The sequence below is a fragment of the Melanerpes formicivorus genome, unplaced genomic scaffold, assembly GCF_026170545.1.
Source record: "Melanerpes formicivorus ecotype bairdi unplaced genomic scaffold, bMelFor1.0.p_v2 SCAF_53, whole genome shotgun sequence".
Taxonomy (NCBI): domain Eukaryota; kingdom Metazoa; phylum Chordata; class Aves; order Piciformes; family Picidae; genus Melanerpes; species Melanerpes formicivorus.
In genome coordinates this window covers 944,394-961,299 of record NW_027142405.1, presented here as the reverse complement: position 1 = coordinate 961,299, position 16,906 = coordinate 944,394, and the positions used below count along the sequence as shown (strand labels likewise).

The 16,906-nt window shown below is 43.1% G+C and overlaps 1 protein-coding gene and 1 pseudogene across 1 annotated transcript in view; one reads left to right on the top strand and one right to left on the bottom strand.

Moving 5' to 3' along the window:
• The window catches only part of ATXN1 (ataxin 1), a 445,788-nt gene that overhangs the window by 359,366 nt on the left and 69,516 nt on the right, over window positions 1-16,906 (bottom strand). The gene's annotated exons all lie outside the window — the stretch shown is intronic.
• LOC137452407 (uncharacterized) lies at window positions 6,784-16,200 on the top strand (annotated as a pseudogene).

Here is a 16,906-nt window from a genome sequence, read left to right as displayed (position 1 = left end):
AGACAGAAAAGGATGCTGTATTTTACCTGAAAGCAACAGCATTCAAGAGAGAGACATGAGTGGCTTTCACAGAGATTGGTTTAACAGAAGAGAGGGAAACTTTTGCTGTTGCTTTGTAGGACAATAAGAACAAAAAGGGATTCAGGCAGAAGATGTACTTCAGAGAAGCAGCATCTTGCAACTTTAGGAAGTTTTTCCAGTTAGCTAGAGAAACAGAAAGCAACTTTCAGGCATGTTGTGTTCTACAGAGTGTTGGATGCAGATGTGGCACACCACACATGTTCTGAACAGCATGAAGATTTGTCCTTCAAAACCCTTAGGGCAGACTTAGAGTCAGATACCAGTGTCCCCCATCTACACACACAGAGAGCATTTTACCATAGTGCAACTAACCCCATGAAAGCCCAGCAAGACACCACTGCAGTGGTGTTCAAAACACCACTGCAAAAGCTGCTTTGAATACCACAGTAAAGGGAAAATACACTGGCACACCTTACTCTTGGCTAAGTAGCAGAGCACCCAACTCTTCTAGTTGTAGTAACTAGTAGAATTAACTTGCTTATGCTGGAGAGGAAGGAAGACACCGAGTTTTGTCTAAAAATACTATTTCCTACTTGTCAGGCTGTCAAAAGTATCCCATGTTTGGGAGAAACTTGCAACCCCAAAGAGAGACTTTAAGCAAACCCTAGTATCGATTCAAGCTAGGATTCAGTGCCGTTCAGTTGAATGGCAGTCAGTCAGGGAAGCTGAAACAGCAACATATGTGAAACAGCTTGAGTCTTGAGGATGTGAACTATACAGAATTAGTTAGGAATATTTTTTTTAATTGAAACCCACACACTCACCATCACATTCATTTAGTAAATCTGAATAAGAACTATATTCAATAGCAACACAATCTGCACGTGAACATTCTGTGAAAATGAAGATTCAATTCCATGAATCAATAATTTGTTTCAATTGTCTTGGCACTGTTTACTATTTATACTATGAGCCGTAATGTTGGGACGTCATCTGTTTTAAGTTTGTCTGAGGCTCTGAGTGAACAAGGCCTGTCTCTACTTTGACTTCAAAGGGAATTAAGCATCTGAGAAGTGAGCTCCAGACTGAAAAGGACTATTAGCTCTGCTGTCGTAAGTTCAAGGGGGGAAAAAAAAAAAGAGAATCACAAGGTCATCTAAATTTGAGACAACAGCCTTCATAAAAGAGATACTGGATTTTGCAGAAATAATGTTATTTGTCATTTTGCAAAGCAGTATCACAGAATGGTAGGGGTTGAAAGGGACCTCTGAAGATCATCTAGTCCAATCCCCTTGCTAGAGCAGGATCACCAAGAGTAAATCACACAAACACAGCCAGGTGGGCTTTGAATGCCTCCAGAGACGGAGGCTCTACAACCTCTCTGTGCAAATATATATGGTATGTTAAACATGTTGGTATGATATATAGTGTTGTAGTTAACATTAATGGAATAATGACAAAATATCTATTACAATGTTGGCATGTTGATTTTTAGTATTGACAGAGGTGCCTGAAACATCTACTGTTTACAACATTTGTTCTAGCTAAAGTGATTTGGTAGAATTTGCTAATCAACTGCAACCACTTCCCACCCTTAAAACTGATGCAAAGAAGGGAAAAAACAGTTAGTGGGATCCAAAGACATAAACACTTTTACTTATAACTCTGTAAAGAGAAATCCCTCTCTCTCTCCATATGGTTTATCTTGGCTCTTAATCATCTTTTCATTGGCTTCCAGCTGGCTGTCTCACTATCATCTAGCAGTAGCACTAGCAAGACCAACTTGTTATTCCAAAGTCAGGCACAGAAAGCAGAGAGCTGCAGAGCTCTATGATTGGATGCAGCAGGCTTTGCTAGGGGCAAATCCAGCACAAATGATGCATGGCAGGGTCACTTCACTTGCCTCAGCAGAGCAACCACTGCTGCATTCTCACAACACAGCAACAGATCTGTGCTTGCACTTTTTATAATGGGAGCGAAGAACAACTACTACAATTGAAGCTACAGGGAAATTCTGCAGGCAGAAGTGTAATTACCTGAGTGGGAATTCTGGCAAAAAACCCAAACCTCTTTCTCTCCTTAAATAGAAAGAAATGCTGTGCAGTCACCATGGAGAAATTACGTACAGCATTTGGATCACATGCAGCACTGAAATACAACACACACACAAAAGCCAGTCATGGAGCTGGTTTAGAGAAGCACAGCTAACAGTTCCCCATTGACTAAAACCAGCTAGTCAGTGGCTCCCCTTCTAGCCATCTTGCCTTTCCCAGTCTTGCAGATATTAAGCTATATGTCAAAACTCTGGCTCCACACTAAAGGCCAGCTCTGCAAGCTGTTTAGCCCATCTGGGAGACACCCAAGAGCCTGACATGGAAGAGCTATTAATGGAAGCCCTGACAAATTCATCCACTACCACCCAGGTGAGATGTCAAACTGGGAATAGAAGAGAACTACAGGGAAAGACTCATCAGAGTGCCTGTGAAACTGTACTTGGATTTAACAAAGCAGCCAGTCTTTGAAGTGCAGCAGTTCTTGCACAGTCTGTAAAGGCTTTGACTTCAGTTGCAAAAATTCTCAGTTTTGGTCCAACATCTCTGGTTTCCAGTCACCTCACACAGCCAAGCCCACCTCCTCAGCTCCATCCCTGCCTCTTTCTTCTGCCCATTCCACAGGTCAGCTTATTTTTTTGTCCTCCACCCCCATCAGCCTCAAACTCAGCTGCAGCCCCCCTGGGGCAGATTTTTCTCCTCCACTCCATCACCCACATTTCCAGTAGACAGCAGCAGCACCCCAGGGGGAGAGTCACTAGAGCACAAGGAAAATGGGCACCCTTTCCCTTCTTCAGGCACAGTATGGGCTGGAATTTCAGAGTCTTTTTGGCCTCAGATTCTCCCCTAAACAGCTACTTGTGCTCACTAAGAGTTAGAGCACTTCCTCTGTAGCTGCCTAACTATTCAGTCCTATTTTCAGGGAGAAATATTGCTGCATAGTGTCCCTGAAAAAATTCACCCTGGTGCTTTCTATTGTTTGAAGTCAGCAGGAATGCTGTTAGACTAAAAATGTCAGAAATCTGCCTCTCTCCTTCAAATCAGCCAAGCTTTGTTTTGTTAATAACTTCAGCCAGCATCCAAGCCTTAGGAGAGTGCTTTTTATCTGCACATGTCAGGCTGGTGATGATACTACATGGGAATCTTACACTTACTGAGACCAGGAAAGTGTTGCTGTGTCTCAGGAATGCTGTTCCACAGATAGTCCTTTTCTCGCCTCTCTGCAGCAGCTCACTAATCTAGGAGCATAAATCAGAAACAGCTGATAAGGTTGTAGACACCAAGATGTCCTGCCTCCCATTCAGTTTCCTAATCATCCTGCAAGCCACCAAACAGCTTGAGATTCAGGAGTTTTGAAAACAACTCTCCTTATTTTAAAACACACATATATTTACATTTCCCCCTACATACTACCAGCCACGATAGAAACAGCTGGGTTTGATTTTGTAGCATTTTGTAGCAATTTCTCCCCAGTGTGCACATCCCTGTGGCTGGCTTTTGTTTTCATTCTCACAAGACAAGGCAAAAAGAGACTGGGACTCCCACCCCCCACCCCCACCCCCCCTTTCCCACCATGAGCAGCCTCCTCACAGCTCATCTTTCTCTACAGTTTCAATGTTGTGCTCCACACAGGCTCTGTTCCATGGGTTTTCTGAAAGGGAAGTAGCCTATATTTGTATTTATGAAGAATGATCCTCTATTTTTCAACCAACACACACAGTGCCTTGGCTGCACTGAAACTTGCTCATTTTTAATTCTACAGATTGGTGAAAAGCTGCTAAAATGAGAGGCAGGGTTTCTGTTGTCAGTCAGCTTCAGTGTGAGAGCAGTCTGCTCTCGAAAGCCCATATCTCCAATTGTTCAAAAACACTGTTCACCATGTCAATTTAATCATGTCTGTAAGATATTAAAAGCCCAGGCTCTAAGTGCACAAATCCTGGTGAGATCTGAGAAGGTCCTTTTTGTAAATATGAATGAGGGCAAATTTCATGCTGCTTGTTACAAGCCATGCACTCCTGTTGCTTCAAACTATCACTTGTCTTTCTTCTTGTGTGCCTATGATCAATCTGTAAAACATAAAGTACCCAGGTTTGGAACATGTTACAGCCTATGATTTTTCCACTTAATAACTTTTCTTACTTCGATAAGTGACATTCAGTTCCAAATTTATCACCTTATTTGTGTTTGGAGGAACAACTACAAAAATCACCTTTTTGCCAGGATTACCATGTCACCTATTATTTACTGATAAACAAGTTTTAGAACTGCACCATCCCCACAAGCATTTAATCAGAAATGCAAACAAGGAGTCACAGTATCACCAAGGTTGGAAGAGACCTCAAAGATCATCAAGTCCAGCCTCTCACCACAGACCTCATGACTAGACCATGGCACCAAGTGCCACATCCAATCCCCTCTTGAACACCTCCAGGGATGGTGACTCCACAACCTCCCTGGGCAGCCCATTCCAATGGCAAACAACTCTCTCTGTGAAGACCTTCCTCCTCACCTTGAGCCTAAACTTCCCCTGGTGCAGCTTGAGACTGTGTCCTCTTGTTCTGGTGCTGGTTGCCTGGGAGAAGAGACCAACTCCCTCCTGGCTACAACCACCCTTCAGGTAGCTGTAGACAGCAATAAGGTCTCCTCTGAGCCTCCTCTTCTCCAGGCTAAACAATCCCAGCTCCCTCAGCCTCTCCTCATAGGGCTTGTGTTCAAGGCCTCTCCCCAGCCTTGTTGCCCTTCCCTGGACACGTTCAAGTGTCTCGATGTCCTTCTTAAACTGAGGGGCCCAGAACTGGACACAGTACTCAAGGTGTGGCCTAACCAAAGCAGAGTACAGGGGCACAATGACTTCCCTGCTCCTGCTGGCCACACTATTCCTAATGTAGGCCAGGATGCCATTGGCCCTCTTGGCCACCTGGGCACACTGCTGGCTCATGTTTATGTGGCTGCCAATCAGCACCCCAAGGTCCCTTTCTGTTTGGCAGCTAAATAATGGCAATACATCATTTCTGCCATACACCAAGCAGCAATCACATTTCAGCAGTGTCACATATGACCTGCAAATATCTACCAAAGAAATTAGAAAAAAAAAATCTAAAAAAATACAACAGCCAAAACAACCACCCCACACAGTTAAAGGTTATCTGACTTTCATCTGCATTAATTCAAATTGGACACAGGAACTAGACCTGTGTTGATGAGGGATAGAAAAAATTAAATTCCTTGGAAGACATTTGTTTCTCAAGGGACAGTAGACACAGATTTAAGAGGTCCTTGAAGCTCTAGGGTGGCTGCCAGCACAGGTAGGTACAGTCATACATATGCACTCTGAGCTGGGTAGACACTGGCTGCAACCTGGAAGCATATAGAGGAAACCTTCACTGTACAAAGCATTGCACTAAATAAGGCACACCGAGGCAGGGAAGAGCACTTTAGGCTCAGTGCCATGCAAATGAGTTTATTCAGCTTTCCAACCAGACCAGCTGAGCAGTTGGACTGGAGACAAGAACACCACATAGGGCTGCCTGCAGCCAGTCAGCCAGCCAGGGTGATCTGGAGTCTGTTAGGCTGGACACTTCGGCTCTTCGGTGACTCTTAGGCTGGAGTCATTCTGTCTCAGTGTTGAGGTTCCTTTGATTCTGAAAGCCCACCAGCTCTCCTACTTGAAAGACATTAGTCATGTAAACTTCTGTCTCACATACATGGAAAAGCAATCTGACAAGTTTTGCAGAAAGTTTTCCACTGGAAGTCCAAAGTCACAAGCTGACATTGATTTGTTACCAGGGTCTCAGGAAGTAAAAACAAATAAAATCCTCAAGCAGTAATTATTACTTGAGGATTTTGAATCTTCTGATTTGATACAAAGAGATTGTTTCATGTGAATTTGAGATAATTAAAAGAAATAAATTGGTTTTTATAACAGCTGATGATCAGGTGACCCAAGAGACAATCTTCAAATGAAAGCACTGCCTTAACATTTCTTTGCAATCTCTTATATCAAATTCATAGTAACCTCTTTGAAGCAGAAACCATGGCTGTTTGGGTTTGGGGTGTTTTTTTCCTTTTTAAAATCTCCTGCAGACATCTACTTCTAAGTGTGTGAGCAGACTCAAACAAATCAAGAAATTGCACAAGGAATGATTAAAACATTTTTCTCTAGTCAGCGTGCCCTTGTCTTCTGATGACTTCTCCCATTTAAAAGCTTGCCTTGCTGCTTGGGATTCCAGATTCAGGATTCGTATTCCCCAGTAGCTAGTGATGCTGAATAATGCTTAAGATATCCAACTAGAGACAGAAATGTGTAATTTGCATAATGTTATCTCCTTTATCTAACACAAAGTGGGGGGGGAAAGGAAAAGGAAAAAAAAAGGCTGCAGATACTCAAGTGTCTTTGCTTGAGTTCCCACAGCTGGTTCACTAGTGCCCTGAATTACCTGCACAGATTTGCTGCTTTCAGACCAACATCCCAGCTGCACAGAAGAAATATTCCCTCTCAGCTTCAGAGGAGGGTGCCTGGCCAAAGACAATGACGTCTGTATGCCAGGACATAAGAAGAAAGCCTTCTGTGGTGTTTATTTATGTAGCAACAGGCCCTGGCAACAGTTGGACTCCATGGTGATAAGGAACAGCCAAGTTCTGAAGGAAGAGACTAGGGCATTCCTTCACCCTGGACTTGCAGCAAGGGGAAGCAGATGGTCACAATTTCACCATGGACTACAATATTTCTAAGAGGGCTGGTGTCACACAGGTGTCCTCCAAGGAGCTACAGAACAACCAGGAAGCCAAAAGCCAGGTAGTGACTTCTCGGCAGACTCCGTATAAAGTACATTAAGAGGTGCCTTAGCAATTGAGCGTAGAAGGATACATGCATAGAGATGAATGAATTTGCTGATGTTGACAGTAGTTCTAACTCTGTCAGGGAGCTCCTTAAGAGACAGGCTCACTCAGCTTAACACAACTCTTACACTACAGGGATGTGGCCACATGCAAAATCTGATTTTACAGCACTTGAAAAGTTGCTTTTCATAGTTTGTTCCCACTTGCCTCATTAAGGATACAATTAGAGGCACTTGTCTCCCACACCAGTGAAGAATTACACCACTGCAGCAAGGTGGGGTTTGCCTCAAAAAGCTCTTAAGAGGCAGGGGACTTGTATAGGTACAGATATTCTGGGATAGATGTGCACAGTCACTTTGTATAGTTTGCAGAGTTGAGTTGCTTCAAGCCCAAACACAGAGACAAGAACACATCTAGGCTCTAGTTCTGCTTTATTTGGAGGTTCAGAGTTGTTGTTTAGAAGGTCCACAGTTTACCACCTTAACAAATGCTGCTTTAAAACTGTGTTAAATTCTAACCAGAGATCCACATACAGAAGCCACTGAAAACACCAAAACAATATTCCGGTATAGTCACATGGATCATGGACACAATGATGCTTGCGGTCATCGCTTCCTTTCCAAAATGCTCTGGGAGACCTATCCTCATCACCAATATCTACCTGTGACAGAACATGGAATAAGTATCAGGAACACCTCTGTTGCCCACTCCACTCAGAACCTGCCAATCCCATGGGACTATTCTAGATAGCACCTTAAATGTTTAGAAGCTGAATGATCTTCTCTCACTTCTTTCTTCATTATCTTGTAGAATAAAAATGAAAGCATTGCTGGAACAGAGGCTGTCACTTCACTGGATGGGACAACGTGGACAAGGGGCACTTCAAAGGATGGAGCTAAGCTTGAAGATAAGGCCAGTGAGGGAGTCTTCCCTGAGGAACTACCAGAAAGATTCACATTTCAGAAAAGCAGCAATGCACAAAGTGGAGGTAAACAGTAACTTTAGTTCATACCAGCTCCACAAATGGAGACTTAAGAGAAAGTTAACTTGTGATCTATTGCTGCGGCCAGCTTCTGCACCCAGATATGTTCAAGCTGTGACACCACAAGGACCAAGCTCCTAGCACTGGGTTAGAACCATGTAATAACAGCAGAAAGCATTTCCCAGCTGATGGCTATGTTCTGCAGTATGACTCAACCCTCACAACCAGAACAGGCAGCAGAATAGATCTACTTTTCTTGGCAGATTCCTGGAACAGACCAAGAGAACACTATAATGCCTTGTCCCTAGGGTCAGCCCTCACTAACTGGGACTGCAGCACACTGCAAAGATACACTGCCCACATGGGGGCCGTCAGTCTGCTGTTATCATGAGCTGGTTTTTACAACAGAAGGGTCAATACAGCCTGGTAGGGACAATAGGAAATACCATGTTATTCCTGAAGTTTGCCACCAAAAGGTAGCATGGCCTGTTATCATATAGAGAAAACTATAAAACCCTCCAGAAATGGTCACAACAAAGCAAAGGTCTGCTAAGAATTTTTTAAGTACAAGTATCACAGTATAACTAAGGTTGGAAATGACCTCGAGGATCAAGTCCAACCTATCAACACAGACCCCATGACTAGACCATGGCACCAAGTGCCACGTTCAATCCCCTCTTGAACGCCTCCAGGGACGGTGACTCCACCACCTCCCTGGGCAGCACATTCCAATGACGAATGACTCCTTTGGTGAAGAACTTCCTCCTCACCTCAAGTCTAAACCTCCCCTGGCGCAGCTTGAGACTGTGTCCCCTTGTTCTGGTGCTGGTTGCCTGGGAGAAGAGACCAACCCCTTCCTGGCCACAACCACCCCTCAGGTAGTTGTAGAGGGCAATGAGGTCACCCCTGAGCCTCCTCTTCTCCAGGCTAAACAATCCTAGCTCCCTCAGCCTCTCCTCATAGGGCTTGTGTTCAAGGCCTCTCCCCAGCCTTGTTGCCCTTCTCTGGACATGTTCAAGTGTTTCGATGCCCTTCTTAAACTGGTTGATCTTCAATAATGGAAGTGGCTGGGGTTAGAGATCTGATCTTTAATATGATGCTTGACAAGAAAAGAATAATGCTGAGCCAAAATGTACTTCATGTTATTACTTGGAATGAAAAGAAAGTGGGCACTAGTTTCTTAGTCAAATACCAAATCTATACTTTTTTTTCCCAATCTATTTTGTAATAATTTCTTAGTCTGAGATCGAATGTCAGTTGTAGATTTCTCAGACGTGAATGTTTGGGATATCTGAGGTTGTAAGTGTAATTGAAAGCCCTGCCAGCAGTATTTCTTCCAGTTTTGTGGCCTTAAGAAACAAGCTTGTGGCAGGTAACTTTCAGAGAGTTTTTCAAAGAGCAAGTTCCTAGCATTGTCACTGTCTTATTTGTACCCATTTGAAGTAAGCCCAGAAGCTATAAAGAATTGAAACCTACTGCTTTCTGCTGTACTAACATTCCGATAATACAGTCCTCTGATGTTCAACAACTTGCTTCTAAAGCTAGAGAATATATGCTTGGATGCTTTGCATGGGTGCAAACTTTCTTGGAGTGCTCATGTTGGTGTCAGAGCCATAGCAGGGGTCCTGTCTCATATAATGACACCTACCTTGTTTTCACACCTTTCTTCAGTCCTGGCAATGGTACTTTGGCTCTTGATTATTCCCTGCACCCTCAGCTCCTCAAGAATGTCTGATGATTTTTGCCTCCCTGTTTCTTGTAAGGGCCATGATTTACTGATGAACTTGCTGGTGAGCAGTGCGTCTTCAAAAGATGAAAACATTTAAACTTAATGCTTGTGAAGCACTTGGCATTCAAACCAAACTTTGTGATGTATTTCCAATGCCAGAGTTTTTATTTCAGAGGTTACACACTTGAGAACGTCCAGTGGAGAAGGCCTGCTCAAGGCTCTCTTCTTTGCAGTAAGCTTTCAGTTGCTTTAGAATAGAATAAACAGGTTGGAAGAGACCTTCAAGATCATCGCATCCAACCTATCATCCAACACCACCTAATCAACTAACCCATGCAACCAATCACCCTATCAAGTCTCCTCCTGAACACCTCCAGTGATGGTGACCCCACCACCTCCCCAGGCAGCCCATTCCAATGGGCAATCACTCTCTCTGTGTAAAACTTCCTCCTAACATCCAGCCTAAACCTCCCCTGGCACAGCCTGAGACTGTGTCCTCTTGTTCTGGTGCTGGCTGCCTGGGAGAAGAGACCAACCTCTGCCTGTCTACAACCCCCCTTCAGGTAGTTGTAGAGGGCAATAAGGTCACCCCTGAGTCTCCTCTTCTCCAGGCTAAGCAGCCCCAGCTCCCTCAGCCTCTCCTCATAGGGCTTGTGTTCTAAGCCCCTCACCAACCTTGTTGCCCTTCTTTGGACACGCTCCATTTAAAAACAGTACAGACACCTAGTTCAGTTTCTCGCTGTAGTCAGCTCCACCCAGAGGGGCACGTTCAGGAAAGCATGGAAGCATGTGCTGAAGGCCTGTGACACCAATTTTTGAGCATGTTCTCAAAAAGAGTCCATAGGGAGCTCTTTACATTTCAAGTTCTCAACAGTTCTGTGATCTGGTCAGAGAAAGCCAGGCTGGGATGGAATAGTACAAGCCTACTAATGGGCTGTGTTGTAAAGATCACTGTGTTCTTCTGCTAAATGAACTCGAACATTCATATGCTTTCATGGTCTACGGTATTTGTTGTAGCAGCATTGCTAAATTTGAGTCTGATCATAAGCATTCCAACACTTAATGATACATTTCTAAATGGCAATTAAGAATAAAAAACCACATTCTTTTGATAACCCTTCTGAGTGGCTGTTCAGTTTCCACATATTAGACATGAATAAACAACGAACAACTTCATTGCCAAGACGCATCAGGTTTTTCAACTCTCAGTTGACAGTTTTACCATCTGCCCAACCTCTATTGGCAACAGTAAGAGCTTTTTTATGAAGAATGCTTGGACCAAATCAAAATCACAGTTATTTGACATCTGCCAGTCTTTATAAACAGTGGGTATGACAATGTTGGCTTATTTTTCAGTTGTAAAACAAAAATGCAGACCATCTATCACCTTGGAGAAGCTGACTCCATACCTTTCCTAAAATAACTGCACTAGTCAGTGACCCAATAAGCACTGGGGTTCAGCTGTCAGTCAGAACATGCAAATGTCAGAAGCCAGTATATAGCAAAACATAGCTTGGCAAAAAGTAAAAACAGGATGAGTGGGCAATGTCAACAAGTGATGTGAATTTGTATTGGGTTTACTAATCTATTCATTCAGGAGAAAAATGTAGTTGAAACATCTTGCTATGACATGAGGATTGTGTTTGTCTTGAAACAGAAGACTGAGGTCTCTTCCAACCCTTATCATTCTGTGATTTTGCAAACTTTCTGTTTAGAAATTTCTGTTTAGCAAGTGGGAGGAAAAGGAGATTGAAATTAAATGAAAATCAGTTTCAGAGGAAGCAAATAATTCTGTTCAATCTGGAATGAAATCCTTTCATTGTGTCCTTCTGTAGCCTTGGGAGCTAAGTCCTCTTAATGAACAGCAAACATCAATAATGATTTTTGTGTTCAGTTTGGAATATTTTATTACAACCCTTGTTTATTACAAAGAGTAAACAACCACTGCAGATTTTCAATTTAGTGTGTTTGTGAAATGTAAGCTGTTTGTGGCACTTGAGAAATACAAGAGTTAAACTACAAAATTAGGTGGTTTAAGTGTGCTGAAGATGCTGCTGCTTTTCCATTAGCAACTCTTACTACAGCGGTATCCTAAGATGACAGAGAAGTTTGGGTTTAAGTGTTACCAGTGGCGTCCCCCAGGGATCAGTGCTGGGCCCCATCCTCTTTAACATCTTCATTGATCATCTGGATGAGACAGTCAAGTCAGTCATCAGCAAGTTTGCAGATGACACCAAGTTAGGAGCAGATGTTAGTCAGAGGGTAGAAAGGCTCTGCAGAGGGACCTTGACTGGCTAGACAGATGGGCAGAGTCCAATGGGATGGCATTCAACAAGTCCAAGTGCCGAGTGCTGCACTTTGGCTGCGGCAATCCCATGCAGAGCTACAGGCTGGGGTCGGAGTGGCTGGAGAGCTCCCAAACAGAGAGGGCCCTGGGGGTGCGGATTGACAGCCACCTGAATATGAGCCAGCAGTGTGCCCAGGTGGCCGAGAGGGCCAATGGCATCCTGGCCTGCATTAGGAATAGCGTGGCCAGCAGGAGCAGGGAAGTCATTGTGCCCCTGTACTCTGCTTTGGTTAGGTCGCACCATGAGTACTGTGTCCAGTTCATTGGAACGTGCTGCCTAGGGAGGTGGTGGAGTCACCATCCCTGGAAGCATTCAAGAGGAGATTGGATGTGGCACTTGGTGCCGTGGTCTAGTCATGGGGTCTGTGTTGATAGGTTGGACTCAATGATCCTCGAGGTCCTTTCCAACCTTAGTTATACTGTGATACTGTGATCAAACAGAAACTTCCATAAGAAGGGTTAAAAAAAGGAAATGTCACCTTACAGGCTGATCACTGGGGCTGCCTAACATTTTCCTTTGGCAGCATTTTGGAAAATGGGACTGAGGCGTAGCTGAGTGCAGCTTCTCAATCACCTTCTCTTTCCTCAGACAGATTTCTGAGTATCTGAGAGGATTATCCCCTCTGTGGCTAAACTTAGGTAACATACTGCAGGCAGGTTTTTATATTTTTCCCTTTCATAAGATAAGTCAGTGTCTGGGGGGTTTTTTGGTGTGGTTTTTTTTTTTTATTTCCCCCTGCTGTATTAAAAGCTGTCTGGTATTAAATTACACACACTGTTGTTCACAGAATCTCAGTCTGTGCTATTTCACCTGAGAGGCTTTCTACCCTCCCAACAGGAGGAAGGCACATGCTTGGGGTTTTTTGGTCTTAAAATCAGTACAGGTTTTTTAAATTAAGCTTTTCACTAGCAAAGCCAACTCTTCCAAGTGCGATTTTACATCTGAGTTGGACCCACTGCTGGGTAACCTACAAGTGAAAACATAAATCTTCCACTAGCTGTTAACTATTAGAGCTTCCTAAATAGCAAGAGAAAATTTGGCCCATGCTACCTGCTGTAAGAATAATTTATTCCATTAGAGCTCATACCCAGCAGATGACCTGTGAGTAAAAGGACTAAATGCACTGAACACAGACACAGTAGAAAAGGTCTACCACCCAGACATACTACAAGTTACAACACGCACCTCTGGACTTTGAGCATTAGCACACGGGCAGATTCACATCTGAAATTCTGGCATTGACCAGGAATAAGCATGAATAGCTTCATGCTGGATTTCAGCCCAGGAATGGACTGAAGTTCATTCAGTCCAGTTCTGCAAAGAAATACTCACTATCCTCATAGCATTATGAAAAATCAGTACAACCAGGTTTGGGACTATATTAGAGAGAGAGATAACCCTGCAAGATCTTCCCTTCCTGTGCACAGTTTTGCTCCATATCAGTATCTGCAACCCCTTAAGCCCTGGCAGCACTACCGGTCTTCAGGTATCCTGCCACTGCCAGTGCCATGAAAATATGTCTAGAAGCCTTCAGTCTGTTAAGTATAAAGTGAAGGACATTCAAAAGAGGAACTCCAATACCTTGTGATACCTCTTTCTAAGTGTTACTGCTCTAAAAGAGAAGTGCTTTTGAGACCAGCATGTTGTGAGTCTAGCATAATAAACCCAAGACATTCTGCCTAAGATACCGGTATCAAGGCTTCTTTGCATGATTACTTCTCAGCATTTAAGGAGAGGGATAAAGACCAGAAGTAACTGCTAATTTTCCCTCCAGGGCTTCAAAAAGATTGTAAAGAATCATAGAATATCCCAAGCTGGAAGGGACCCATAAGGATCCTTGAGTCCAACTCTCTGCTCCTCGTAGGACTACCTAAAATTAAACCACAGGACTAAGAACATCATCCAGGTACTCCTCAAACTCTTGACAGGCTTGGTGTCAGGACCACTTCCCTGGCAACCATGTTCCAATGACTGACTACCCACACAGTGAAGAGCCTTTTCCTGAAGTCCAAAGAATCATAGCTCATATCAAATATGATCTCATGTCTGAAGAGTTACTTTAAGCTTCTACTTCCAAGAAGTGGCAGGACTTGAATTGTAGGCAGCACTGGACACATAAGTCATTTGTGTGCCAGCAGCTGCAAGACATCATTTATCAGGTACCTTTTTTCCATATCTATCTTTAAAGACAGTCCTATGGGTGTGAGCTAGAGGGTCAGCAAGAGGACCAAAAGCTGCAGTTTCAAATTGAACGGTCTACAGGAATTTTATCCCCCTACCATGAATTAATTCCGTACAAGGAATGTGCACAGGTTATTATTTTAGCATTTCCATTGCTACTAGTTTTCAGTGTGGGTTTGCTGAAGCTATGAGGATTCTTGATCTCCCAAAACTGTTTAGCTCAAAGTTGAGGGGGTTTTATCTCAGCTTAGAGAGATACAGAACAACCTGGAAAGCAACCTGTTTGCTCTGTTTAGTTTAGACATATTGGGAAGAATTTTCCATTCATCTCTTCCTATGCAATTCTCAGTTTATCTTTGTTAAGGAATAACATGCTCAGTATGCAACACCTTCCCTCTCTGGACTTTCTCTAGAATGGCCTTTGACATTAGATAGAAGAGTTTCTATTTTCCTTTTGAACAAGTCTTTTCCTTCATTTTTCTGATGATTGAACATTGCTTTGTTCAGATTTGTGTGTGTGTGTGTGTGTCATCTGCATTCAAAACGTCTCCTTTGTACATCAGTTTCCTTCCTACTGATTCATGCTCCACCTTCATCTCACTACATGAGTCATCTCCTATACTATTTGCAGCACTTAACACTTCTGGCAGCGAGGCCTGATTTGTTGAGTTATTTATGGCAATAAAAGTCTGGGGAGCAGATAGCTCAGGAAACTTGTAACAAGATAGTGATTATTTCAACCCTAGGCTTTTGGGGTGGATTTAACCCAGCTAAAACTGCTTATCATACAGAGAACAGAAGAATTCAGCCCATCAAATAATCATGACATCTTTCCAGAAGTGAGCACTCTAGGATTGTGGAAGCTCTAGGATTGGACTGCTCATTTGTATGCAGAGATCAGCAGTATCATAATTACAAAGCTCTAACAAAACCATTCTTAAATCTCTTCAGCAGTAATACAGTAACTTCTCTAAGAATTTAGGGCCTCATTATCAAATCCCCACATCTGCTGGATGTACAGCAACATTGCAAGCTTCACAGACATCACTCAGCAGAAAAGGGGAATTCTCACTGCAGACCACATTCATGAATGAGCACCAAGGTTATGAGCACACTGTTATTTCTAGGCTTTCAATGGCATCAGAGTCCATCATCTCCACAAATTAAAAAAGCAGCAGCAGAAGGCAGGCAGCAAAACATCACCCCAACATCCAAATACATGCTGCTGAAAGCTTTTGTCTCTACACAGAGATGACCTGGAAATGACTCTGAAGAAACTACCAACTAAGCTGGGGGGAGAGGGAAATCAGTTTGGAAACAAGGAAGTGGGCGGTTTTCTACAGTGAAGGCCACGAAGACTTCTGCTGATGCAAGAAAATAGGTCATCTAACTCTGCTGTGTATTTTTGCAGTGTTTGCTTTATCACCTAAATCTCCCTACTTTTTTTAAATCAAGTTGATGCAGAGAGTTTATGTACAACCTACTACCAAACCTTGATTAATGGCAGAGCAGTGGGTTCTATATTCATCTCATGGATGTTTGAAGTCCAGGTTTATTTTTGCTGAAAGCCTGGAAGAGTACTCTAAAAATATGCATAAGAGAGGAAACTTCTGGAGCAGTTTCCCCCCCACCCCTTAGAGAAAAGGATGCTTCTTCCACCAGAATAAATTAAGTAACATTCTGATCACATTAGGGTGGAAAGAGAGAAAGAACTATTGCATGTGTTTGACACAAATCTACTTCCATCACTCATTAAAAAGCATTGCTGGTTTTGTTGTAGGTTAAGGAAGAAGACCTGAACAAAAGGCCACAACACTTCACATCTTTTCCAGAAACTTCCAACCAAACTACATGGAAACAGACTGTGAAGGACTGCCCAAGTTTTGCAAGTTAGGGAGGTATAGACAGCCCTCAACTGTCATCTCTAGATGGTGAGCCAGGGGTGCTGCTGAAGGAAATAACTGCAGTAAGCCACAAATAATTATACTGACAACTCTGTCATCGACTCTTATGACTTATAACTGCATCAGGGAAACAATCTGGATCTAAGCTGTCTTGCAAAAGTGAAGAACTCCTCTGCTCCCTGCAGCTGTCTTTTTTGGGGGCATAAGTAAAGGATTTATCATGGGGCACAGCTGAAACTTGCTGCTACCTATCTCACCTGGAAAAATTTTATTAATCTTAATTGTTACACAGTAATATAAAGTAACAAGCATTCTATGATGCTATTAAATGAGCCAGGAAGAGGCAAATTAGCAGCTAGCCAGTCACTGAGTTTGAGCACATACATATTATCAGGATTCTATCAAATTTACTTTATTATCAAAGTTAGCTCACTTCTTGGACAGCTCCATGAATAGAATCCCTTTCTCTAGGGAGCAGGAGGTTGGAAAGGCATCGTATACACACATGACACGACAGCAGGAGCGTGCAGCAAAAGATCTGTGACCAGCAGGGATTTGGGGCTGTAGAACATGGTGGGACCCTAATAGCAAGAACAAAGCCTTATAATTTATTGTGCAGAGCAACTGGCAAGAAGGCAAAAGCTTCAGATAGCAAAGTGATAACAAACCCCAAGAACATCCAACAATCATTGAGCATATGAGCAAAATACAGAACAAGGACCAAAATTATAATGGAGAAAACAACTAATGGGATCAGACATACCAGGCACATGTGAAGGACATGGAAGGAGATGACAGTTTCTGTTACAGAGTGATGTGATTGGTCACTCTTTTGACTTTGGAATCCCCCA